Source organism: Macrosteles quadrilineatus, unplaced genomic scaffold, assembly GCF_028750875.1.
Source record: "Macrosteles quadrilineatus isolate MER2022 unplaced genomic scaffold, UCM_ALF_1.0 Scaffold_7__1_contigs__length_78375512, whole genome shotgun sequence".
In the NCBI taxonomy this organism is placed as follows: domain Eukaryota; kingdom Metazoa; phylum Arthropoda; class Insecta; order Hemiptera; family Cicadellidae; genus Macrosteles; species Macrosteles quadrilineatus.
In genome coordinates, this window is record NW_026542600.1 from 70,329,630 (window position 1) to 70,340,545 (window position 10,916).

Below are 10,916 nucleotides of genomic sequence, written 5' to 3' on the forward strand. Positions count from 1 at the left end.
TCACGAGATTCATTTCTATCATCATACCAACCATTAAATTAAGATCCTAAAAGCTGTGAAAAAAATTAGGCCTAACTAAAATAACCTGTGTTTTGTTTTGCATCTTGGTGCAGGTAATGATTACATTCATACAGAATCAGAGGGTGAACATATTTTGGGGGCAGGCAGCCAGCTTACATCTTTACAGCACAAAATAACAAACACATAATAACAACAAATTACACAAAATAACTATGCCAGACTGTCTCATGTTAAAGTCGGTGAAAAATTATTGTTCTATCACAATACTTTTAAAAAACTTAGGCTACTTTTTGCAGCCATATCTTTGGTAACTGAAGATCATGAGTTATATATAACAATGCCCCCCCCCCACAAAAAAAGCCACAGACATTTAGTTTGACCAACTGATAGTTTCCCTCCATTTTAATGTTCTGTGGATCTTTCTTTCAAACCCAAATCGACCAAGAAGTTATAATTTCTAGTCTCTATTTTTTTTTCTTTTTTGACTGTGTGTGGGAGTCAAACATACTACACACCTAAGGAGGACACGTTGTCATTTATCCCTCTTGTACCTTCATATTTTCAACAGAAGAATGCCTAGTTACGTAACTGTACCAATCAAGGGAATTCCGATCTTTAATTCAGTCCAGTATGTACTGAACAGCCTTTTTTTGAAAATATGGTAGAGGGCAGTGGCGTAACTAAATAACCTCTCCATAATAGTTTAAAATGTAATAAAATAGGGTATTTCCAGTGGCGATAACATGGAAAAATCATCATATTAGGTTGGCAACACTGCACCAAAAAAATATATTACACTTTGAATTTCCCAACTACAATTTTACGTGGATTTCCCAACTATATTACTCGAATTAACCCAACAATATTATACGAATTTCCCAACTATATTAATATCAAGTTTTAACAGTAGCCTAAGGATATTTTACCTTTCCTCTTTACAGCTGACATTCACATCATTGTTGATTGTGTGATCATAAACTCTGTAGATACGGCTCTTCACGCACAGCTCAGAAGGCTACAGTACAACAACAACTTAATAATAATTTGTTTGTTTGTTGTGTTGTGATTATGATTTAGTTACTTGCTATTTCCTGATACTGACCGGCCAGAGAGCCTCAATTGGGTTGATTTGAACGTGATTACACCTCTGGAATGCCTGGAAACGCAAATTTGGAGTTCTAATTTTTCAAAATTTTCCCCGGACCCCCCTATTTGCTGGGGGGTTTTCCATACCCCCAGGCCCCCACCCCCCGTATTTGGGGCTCCTCCATCCCCCCCCCCACCAAAGCCATGTTCTAGTTACGCCACTGGTAGAGGGCCTTTGTTAGTAGAGGATGAGGCACTTGCTGCCTAGATTAAGTGCAGCCATAAGCTATCTGAGCTCTGCAATCACCGTTTACAACAATCTGCTAGAAAAAATTGTCGGCTGATTTCATCATTTGAGTCAGAATTGTGAGGCCATTTATTAAAAAAGCCCCAGTATAAAATCAAACAAGTTAGTAATGCTAGGTTGAAGGAAATACTTTTTAGTTTTCACCAAAACCAGTGCAAATCCAGTTGAATGCTTATTTATTGGGATGAACATTAGATCCATGTAGTAATTTCTTACAATCAGCCTAAAAACGACTTGATGTTCATTGTTTATCCATCTGTTTTGATTGTAATCATAGTATTATATAGTACCATTGACTTTATATATACACAAGTGTAGATATAAAGTCAATGATAGTACACAAGAAAACTGACGCAATGTACTCATATTGACAATAGAAGATGGAGTACACAAAAGGATCATTAACAAAAAAGTTATAACATTTATAAACTTTTCATACAAAAAGTAAGTAACAATAGAAATGGGTACCTCGAAACTGAAGGAGGTTGGGTACATCGATTTTTTGAGTAGGTGTTGGGTTAATTTTGTAACACCGAAAGTTTGAGATACTGAGGTATTCAATTTGTGACAATAATGTCACAACTTTCATAACTCAACTCACACCAAAACCTTAATAGCTCAAGCCAAATCTATTTTGCAAACCTTAATAGCCAGAGCTAAAGCAACTTCTTCATACAGAAGGGTAACTGTGATCAAGTTTGAGGCTCTACCAGGCTGACTATACAGACTGAGAATCCTGGGAGGTTTTCGTAAATTAGTTAAATCAGGAACTATGCGGAAATTTTCAACGTGCACTGGGAAAACCAGTTTTAATTTTGCACCTACAGTCAAGGTGAAATTTTGATCGTCATCCGTTGTCAGGGTGTAATCGTCAACACCTTCAGGGGTGACAGTAAAATTAATAACATCTTCCGTGGCCATGACAAGATCAAGAACATCTGCGATTACAGTGAAATGAACATAATTCGCAATCTCGGCTAAGCCGTAAACATCTTCCGCGATCTCGGCCAAACCGTAAACATCTTAGGCTATCTCGGCAAAGCGGTAAATGTCTTCCGCAATCACGGCAAAAATTAGAACATCTTCAGTAGTCACTGCTAAATCATGAACGTCTTCCGTGTCCATTGTCAACAATCATGGCAATATCGTAAAAATCTTCCGCGGTCATGGCAAAATTGAGAACATCTATCCTTGGTCTTGGCAAAATCATGCTCATCTTCCGAGGTACAAAATAAATCTTAGACAAATTCTGCGTCAAGACATCATTGTCTCATCGATCGCGTTTAAATAGTCAATTTTCAATCGCGCATCTTTGTAAACGCTCTCCGTGGTCGTGGAAATTCACGCTCGACACAAAAACATGGAGTACCCGCAGATTCATTATATAACCCAACTGTACACTTGGGGACTAGGAATCACGACCAAAATACCCAGGATTTTCTGTTAAATCTGGAAAAATTAATGAATTTTGTCTAGAAGTTCTCCTCAAAATAACCTATTTCCTTAGATTGCGGAGTAAAACAAAAGTTAGTCCTCGCCACCCTAAGTTGAGGCAGCCCAAGGCCGCACGGCGTATATCTAGTGCGGCCTTTGGCTGCCTCAACATAGGGTGGCAAGAACTATAAATAATTCACACTATGCCAGTGGGCACAGTAGTAAGAATTTGAATTTTTAAATCAGTGCAACATAAATTGACATAACAAATTTAGGCCTATGTTTAAAAAAGCGTAAAATTAATTATTTTTTTTATCCTAATTTTAATTATTTTACTGGAGTACCACCCTAAGACCACCTTTTTTACTGGGGTTTATTCCGTACCCCACCCCTATACAAAAGTCAGATTGACGCCCATGCCAGGATTTCACGAGGATTGTGAAAAATCTTAAAATATCAAGACCCAAACTATTGAAATCTTGTACAGTAGAACCCCTCATATCCGGCCACGACGGGACCAAGCCCCTGACCGGATAACGAGTTGGCCGGATAAACCAACCTACTATGAAAATGACAATTCATACCTAATAATAATAGGTAGTCAATATATGCAATCAAAAATATCATTTAATTCTGTTCTGGGATCATTTTTAGAAAAATAAACATGTTTGTAAAAAGAAAAAAATGTTTTTAGGTTAAAGCCATTAAGTAAAGAATGTACATATATTACGATTCCAGGTAACAAAACCTATTAAATGGAGGTAAAAATCACAATAAATTGTACTTAAAAATCATTAGGACTTGTAAAATACAAAAATTAATGTACTCGTATTGTACTGTAATAAATAACCCTACTTTGGAAATAATCAATCAACTGATCAGAGGCCTACTAGCTCAACTGAGTATAGTGACTCAGCAAATAAATTTATAAACAAACAGATAAATAATGAGAACAATTTTTTTTATGACTTGAGTAGTCACAAAGACTAGTGCTTGCATCTAAACGTCTGTAAGCTGTGAGAAAAAAATTTTGATATTGGCTTCCTGGAAGCCTGGTCCGGTAAAACCAAGGCCGGATATGAGGGGTTCTACTGTATTCAAGAAAAGGTAGGTTTGTTGTTTTACATATTTTACAACTATACAGTTGAACTGAATAAATGAAATAAAAATAAAAATACTCGTAGTGGAATGGGAGTCAAATTTCAAATACATGCAGATAAATTAAACAGCTTGAGTTGCATGATATAAACTGTAATTTGATTGTTGAAATTGATTATTAATGGATTGTTAGTGAATTTCCCATATAGGGAATAAGCTATTACCTCCCGGGACCGATTTACTTTTTCGTTTTGAGGTCCCTAGAGGCCAAAAACACCAACCGTTCAAATTTCATATATATATATACATGTGTCCGTTAGCATGTTAACTCGAGCAAAAATGATCCGATTATGATGAAATTTGGTATAAACAAGTAGTAAACCTATATTTATTAGAACGAGTTCACAAACCTGCATGATAGGACCATTCGAACGGGGTTTTATGGGGGTAAAAATTGGTTTTTCTCATTTTTGACCCTAAAAACATAAAATTTAGCAATTTATTTCAGCATCATTTTGTAGAGCTTCAAAAAACAAATAATTTAGTATATTGAAGCGTTATTATGCGCCTAATGGTTACGGAGGAAAAAAATGTAATTTTTCAATTCCCACATGGAGAATAAGTAAACTGTTGTTGTTTTCATACTAAACTAATAACATTTTACAAAAAAAATTTACCCTCCCTGTTGCAGCAAACCTAGGGTATTCATTAAACTAATGATATTTAAATAGGGAATAAATGTGATATTTTTAAGGAGACATTTGAGTGAAAATCAAATTAGGCGAATAGAAATTTTGTGTCAGGATAACTTTGAGAAATATTTGATGATTTGTAAAGGAAAATAAATCAAGGGTTTTCAAAGACGCACTGGGATTTTTGGACCAGCTGCAGTTTATAATATAATAATACACAATTTTCATAAATGCAAACGCTTCTTTTTGTTGGCTGGTTCTTATTCTATTACCTTGAGAAAAATGGAATAGAAATGATACTCAAAGGCTGCAAAATGGTACAAAATTTATGATGGTGAAGAATAATTATAGTGGCACATTATAACATGGCATAATTAAGCAATAAACTAATAATTCTTACACAAATATCTTTGGCTGTAGTTCAAAAAGTACAATACATAACATAACATGATAGAATTAATTGTACACACAAAATTACACTATATACATATATAAACACATTTATATGTTATTAGAAAAGCAACGAGATCATGAAAAAATGGAACAAAGAAGTGGTATGCAACATAGACACAAAACAACAACAAAGCGTTCTTAGGCTTCAAAATAATTTATACAATCTTGAATCTCCACTATTAAATACAATAAGTTCAAACTGTATGCCAGAAGCAGGTTTTACTTCCCTGCCAATAAACTTGAAATTAAAGTAAGTCTAATAATAATTACCATTTTGGTTTTCAAAATATTATGTTTGTTATATTTGATTGTGAAATTTTTTTCACTAAAATCAAAATGTTTGCTCAAGAACAGTCTTAGTTCATCGTTTTTTTTTTTTCAAATAATCCCCTATGGGATCAGTACAAACCAATTTAAATACAGCTACATATTTTTTTGAGCTTAAAATTGGAAACAAACATGTCTAATTTGATAGTAAAATATACATGATTAGTCATGGACTTTCGTGACGACCGTGTTACGACCTGAAATGTTGAATAGTGAGAATGCAGTTGTGACACGGTCGTCCGCTTGAAGAACCTACAACAAAGATTTGTTCTAAAAGGATAAATGTATCTTAGGGTGAACTATTTAATGCTACTAGATAACAGAAAAATACTTAACCTGGGTTTTCCTAGGACTTACCTTCTAACAGAAAGTGGTACAGTTGCTCATTTCAATACTGGGACAACCCATGGGGGAATCACTGTCTCCTAAACCAACAAGCCCTAAAGCCAGGACAGTTTATTGATGGCCTAATTATTGAGATCAAACCCCTTTGGAACTAGGCCAGCTATTAGTAGAGTAGAACGGCAGCTGGCGCAGCCTGCCGTCTAAAAACAGAGACCCATGGCCATGTCATTTGCGAACGCTCAGCAGGACAGTAAGCAAGGATAGAGTACCACAACAGGATGGTAGGTAAGATACAAGAACAATAAAATGGATTTTTGAGATTCTCTCTGTCCCTATTTACTGTCTAGCAAAACCACTGTCAAGGGAATGGACTTGGGGAATTCAAAGGGGAAGAAGACGCTGTTGAGCTTGACTCTAGACTGGCCCTGTAAGGAGACATGGGAGGTGTAGCATAAGTGAGAGAAGGAATCTATCCGGTCCCCAGGAAATACCACTGATTTCATTGTTTACTCTTAACTCACCTGGTAAAGAATTAACTGCCAGGCAAAGAATTTGACTGAATCGGTTGATCTGTCAAAGAATAAGGCATGTGTGATCCGATCTAAGGACAGTGCCAGGAAAGGAGTTTGACTGGGGTGGTACACCTCTACTGTGTACTGGGAACTCTGAGATATATGCCAAAAAATAACGCAGGTGTGATCCGATCTGAGGACACTACCAGGCAAAGAATTTGACTGAATCGGTTGATCTGTCAAAGAATAAGGCATGTGTGATCCGATCTAAGGACAGTGCCAGGAAAGGAGTTTGACTGGGGTGGTACATCTCTACTGTGTACTGGGAACTCTGAGATATATGCCAAAAAATAACGCAGGTGTGATCCGATCTGAGGACACTGCCAGGCAAAGAATTTGACTGAATCGGTTGATCTGTCAAAGAATAAGGCATGTGTGATCTGATCTAAGGACAGTGCCAAGAAAGGAGTTTGACTGGGGTGGTACATCTCTACTGTGTACTGGGAACTCTGAGATATATGCCAAAAAATAACGCAGGTGTGATCCGATCTGAGGACACTGCCAGGCAAAGAATTTGACTGAATCGGTTGATCTGTCAAAGAATAAGGCATGTGTGATCCGATCTAAGGACAGTGCCAAGAAAGGAGTTTGACTGGGGTGGTACATCTCTACTGTGTACTGGGAACTCTAAGATATATGCCAAAAAATAACGCAGGTGTGATCCGATCTGAGGACAGTGCCAGGAAAGGAGTTTGACTGGGGTGGTACATCTCTACTGTGTACTGGAAACTCTGAGATATATGCCAAAAAATAATGCAGGTGTGATCCGATCTGAGGACATTGCCAGGCAAGAATTTGACTGAATCGGTTGATCTGTCAAAGAATAAGGCATGTGTGATCCGATCTAAGGACAGTGCCAGGAAAGGAGTTTGACTGGGGTGGTACATCTCTACTGTGTACTGGGAACTCTGAGATATATGCCAAAAAATAACGCAGGTGTGATCCGATCTGAGGACACTGCCAGGCAAAGAATTTGACTGAATCGGTTGATCTGTCAAAGAATAAGGCATGTGTGATCCGATCTAAGGACAGTGCCGAGAAAGGAGTTTGACTGGGGTGGTACATCTCTACTGTGTACTGGGAACTCTGAGATATATGCCAAAAAATAACGCAGGTGTGATCCGATCTGAGGACAGTGCCAGGAAAGGAGTTTGACTGGGGTGGTACATCTCTACTGTGTACTGGAAACTCTGAGATATATGCCAAAAAATAACGCAGGTGTGATCCGATCTGAGGACATTGCCAGGCAAGAATTTGACTGAATCGGTTGATCTGTCAAAGAATAAGGCATGTGTGATCCGATCTAAGGACAGTGCCAAGAAAGGAGTTTGACTGGGGTGGTACATCCCTACTGTGTACTGGGAACTCTAAGATATATGCCAAAAAATAACGCAGGTGTGATCCGATCTGAGGACAGTGCCAGGAAAGGAGTTTGACTGGGGTGGTACATCTCTACTGTGTACTGGAAACTCTGAGATATATGCCAAAAAATAACGCAGGTGTGATCCGATCTGAGGACATTGCCAGGCAAGAATTTGACTGAATCGGTTGATCTGTCAAAGAATAAGGCATGTGTGATCCGATCTAAGGACAGTGCCAGGAAAGGAGTTTGACTGGGGGCGGTATATCTGCCAAAGAAAAACGCAAGTGTGATCTAATCTGCGGACAGTGCCAGGAAAGGAGTTTGACTGGGGTGGTACATCTCTACTGTGTACTGGGAACTCTGAGATATATGCCAAAAAATAACGCAGGTGTGATCCGATCTGAGGACAGTGCCAGGAAAGGAGTTTGACTGGGGTGGTACATCTCTACTGTGTACTGGGAACTCTGAGATATATGCCAAAAAATAACGCAGGTGTGATCCGATCTGAGGACAGTGCCAGGAAAGGAGTTTGACTGGGGTGGTACATCTCTACTGTGTACTGGGAACTCTGAGATATATGCCAAAAAATAACGCAGGTGTGATCCGATCTGAGGACAGTGCCAGGAAAGGAGTTTGACTGGGGTGGTACATCTCTACTGTGTACTGGGAACTCTGAGATATATGCCAAAAAATAACGCAGGTGTGATCCGATCTGAGGACACTGCCAGGCAAAGAATTTGACTGAATCGGTTGATCTGTCAAAGAATAAGGCATGTGTGATCCGATCTAAGGACAGTGCCAGGAAAGGAGTTTGACTGGGGTGGTACATCTCTACTGTGTACTGGGAACTCTGAGATATATGCCAAAAAATAATGCAGGTGTGATCCGATCTGAGGACACTGCCAGGCAAAGAATTTGACTGAATCGGTTGATGTGTCAAAGAATAAGGCATGTGTGATCCGATCTAAGGACAGTGCCAGGAAAGGAGTTTGACTGGGGTGGTACATCTCTACTGTGTACTGGGAACTCTGAGATATATGCCAAAAAATAACGCAGGTGTGATCCGATCTGAGGACACTGCCAGGCAAAGAATTTGACTGAATCGGTTGATCTGTCAAAGAATAAGGTATGTGTGATCTGATCTAAGGACAGTGCCAAGAAAGGAGTTTGACTGGGGTGGTACATCTCTACTGTGTACTGGGAACTCTGAGATATATGCCAAAAAATAACGCAGGTGTGATCCGATCTGAGGACACTGCCAGGTAAAGAATTTGACTGAATCGGTTGATCTGTCAAAGAATAAGGCATGTGTGATCCGATCTAAGGACAGTGCCAGGAAAGGAGTTTGACTGGGGCGGTATATCTGCCAAAGAAAAACGCAAGTGTGATCTGATATGAGGGCAGTGCCAGGAAAGGAGTTTGACTGGGGCAGTACATCTGTACTGTGTACTGGGTACTCTGAGAAATATGCCAAAAAATAACGCAGGAGTGATCCGATCTAAGGACACTGCAAGGCAAAGAATTTGACTGAATCGGTTGATCTGCCAAAGAATAAGGCATGTGTGATCCGATCTAAGGACAGTGCCAGGAAAGGAGTTTGACTGGGGCGGTATATCTGCCAAAGAAAAACGCAAGTGTGATCTGATATGAGGGCAGTGCCAGGAAAGGAGTTTGACTGGGGCAGTACATCTGTACTGTGTACTGGGTACTCTGAGAAATATGCCAAAAAATAACGCAGGAGTGATCCGATCTAAGGACACTGCAAGGCAAAGAATTTGACTGAATCGGTTGATCTGCCAAAGAATAAGGCATGTGTGATCCGATCTAAGGACAGTGCCAGGAAAGGAGTTTGACTGGGGCGGTATATCTGCCAAAGAAAAACGCAAGTGTGATCTGATCTAAGGACAGTGCCAGGAAAGGAGTTTGACTGGGGCAGTACATCTGTACTGTGTACTGGGTACTCTGAGAAATATGCCAAAAAATAACGCAGGTGTGACTTGATCTGAGGTCACTGCCAGGCAAAGAATTTGACTGAATCGGTTGATCTGTCAAAGAATAAGGCATGTGTGATCCGATCTAAGGACAGTGTCGGGAAAGGAGTTTGACTGGGGTACATCTGTACTGTGTACTCTGAGAAATATGCCAAAAATGCTGGCTTGATTCCGATGTTCACTATGCATTAGGACTGAGAAATCACTGCCTATAAATTCTTTTGGCTTTAAGTTTTCTGCAAGAGGTGTTAGAAAAGTTAAGTCAGTAAACGGACTCACACTTATAGTGCACTCACGATATCCTAATCTCTGAAATGACACTAATGAATTTAACTAGTAACCACTACACACAACTCTAAAACGCCCAGCCATTCTGCCAGCTGACAACGGATTTCTCTGCTCTCGTAGTATAGGACTGCAGAGGAGTAAGGAAACTGCTCCACTCATAGGAAAACAGTACTATTAAAATTTATTGGACAGAAGAGAGCAAACTCCGCATTCTGCATGTTCGCCTAGGAAATCCCAGTTTTAAAGACTTCTTTTAAAACCTATTTTCTTGACTTGGCCTATTGCCTTATTGTGTTTGATGGCTGAATAAATGATTTTATTTGATTCACATTGATATTGATTAAGTAAAATATCAAGCGCTAATATTATTTGCCAATAGAAGTTTGTGTTCCATGTGAATCTAATGGTTTCCAGTTTCCACTTGTTTATAATCAACGCATATTTCAAACCACGGTTGCGTGCAATATCATTATTTACAAACACCACTTTGGCAAGTTTTGATTGCATACATACGATCACCTTTTATACCAACAACTGACCTTAAAACATTTGATAATAAATAGTTTCAAAATAAATAGTATATATTCATCTACACAATTGTACACAAACAACTCTAACAGCTTGGTCATTTCCATAAAGCTAAAATGGAACTACAATGATTACATTGTTTTAGTTTGATGAGATTCCACATGTAAAAAATGTTTACACAATTTGTCTTTTTTATAACATGCAACCAAGTTGTATTGATAATCTGACACATAAGGGGCTTGTGGCTTGTTGGATGGTTAATTAATTGTAGTTTATGGATTACTAAAGTAACTTTCTAAAAAATAAATCATCAAATAAAATTTAAATAAGGTAAAATATAAAAAATTCATTAAAACATCTAAGTGTATATAAAGACTTATAACATAATCAAATTGATCAAAATTTATAATG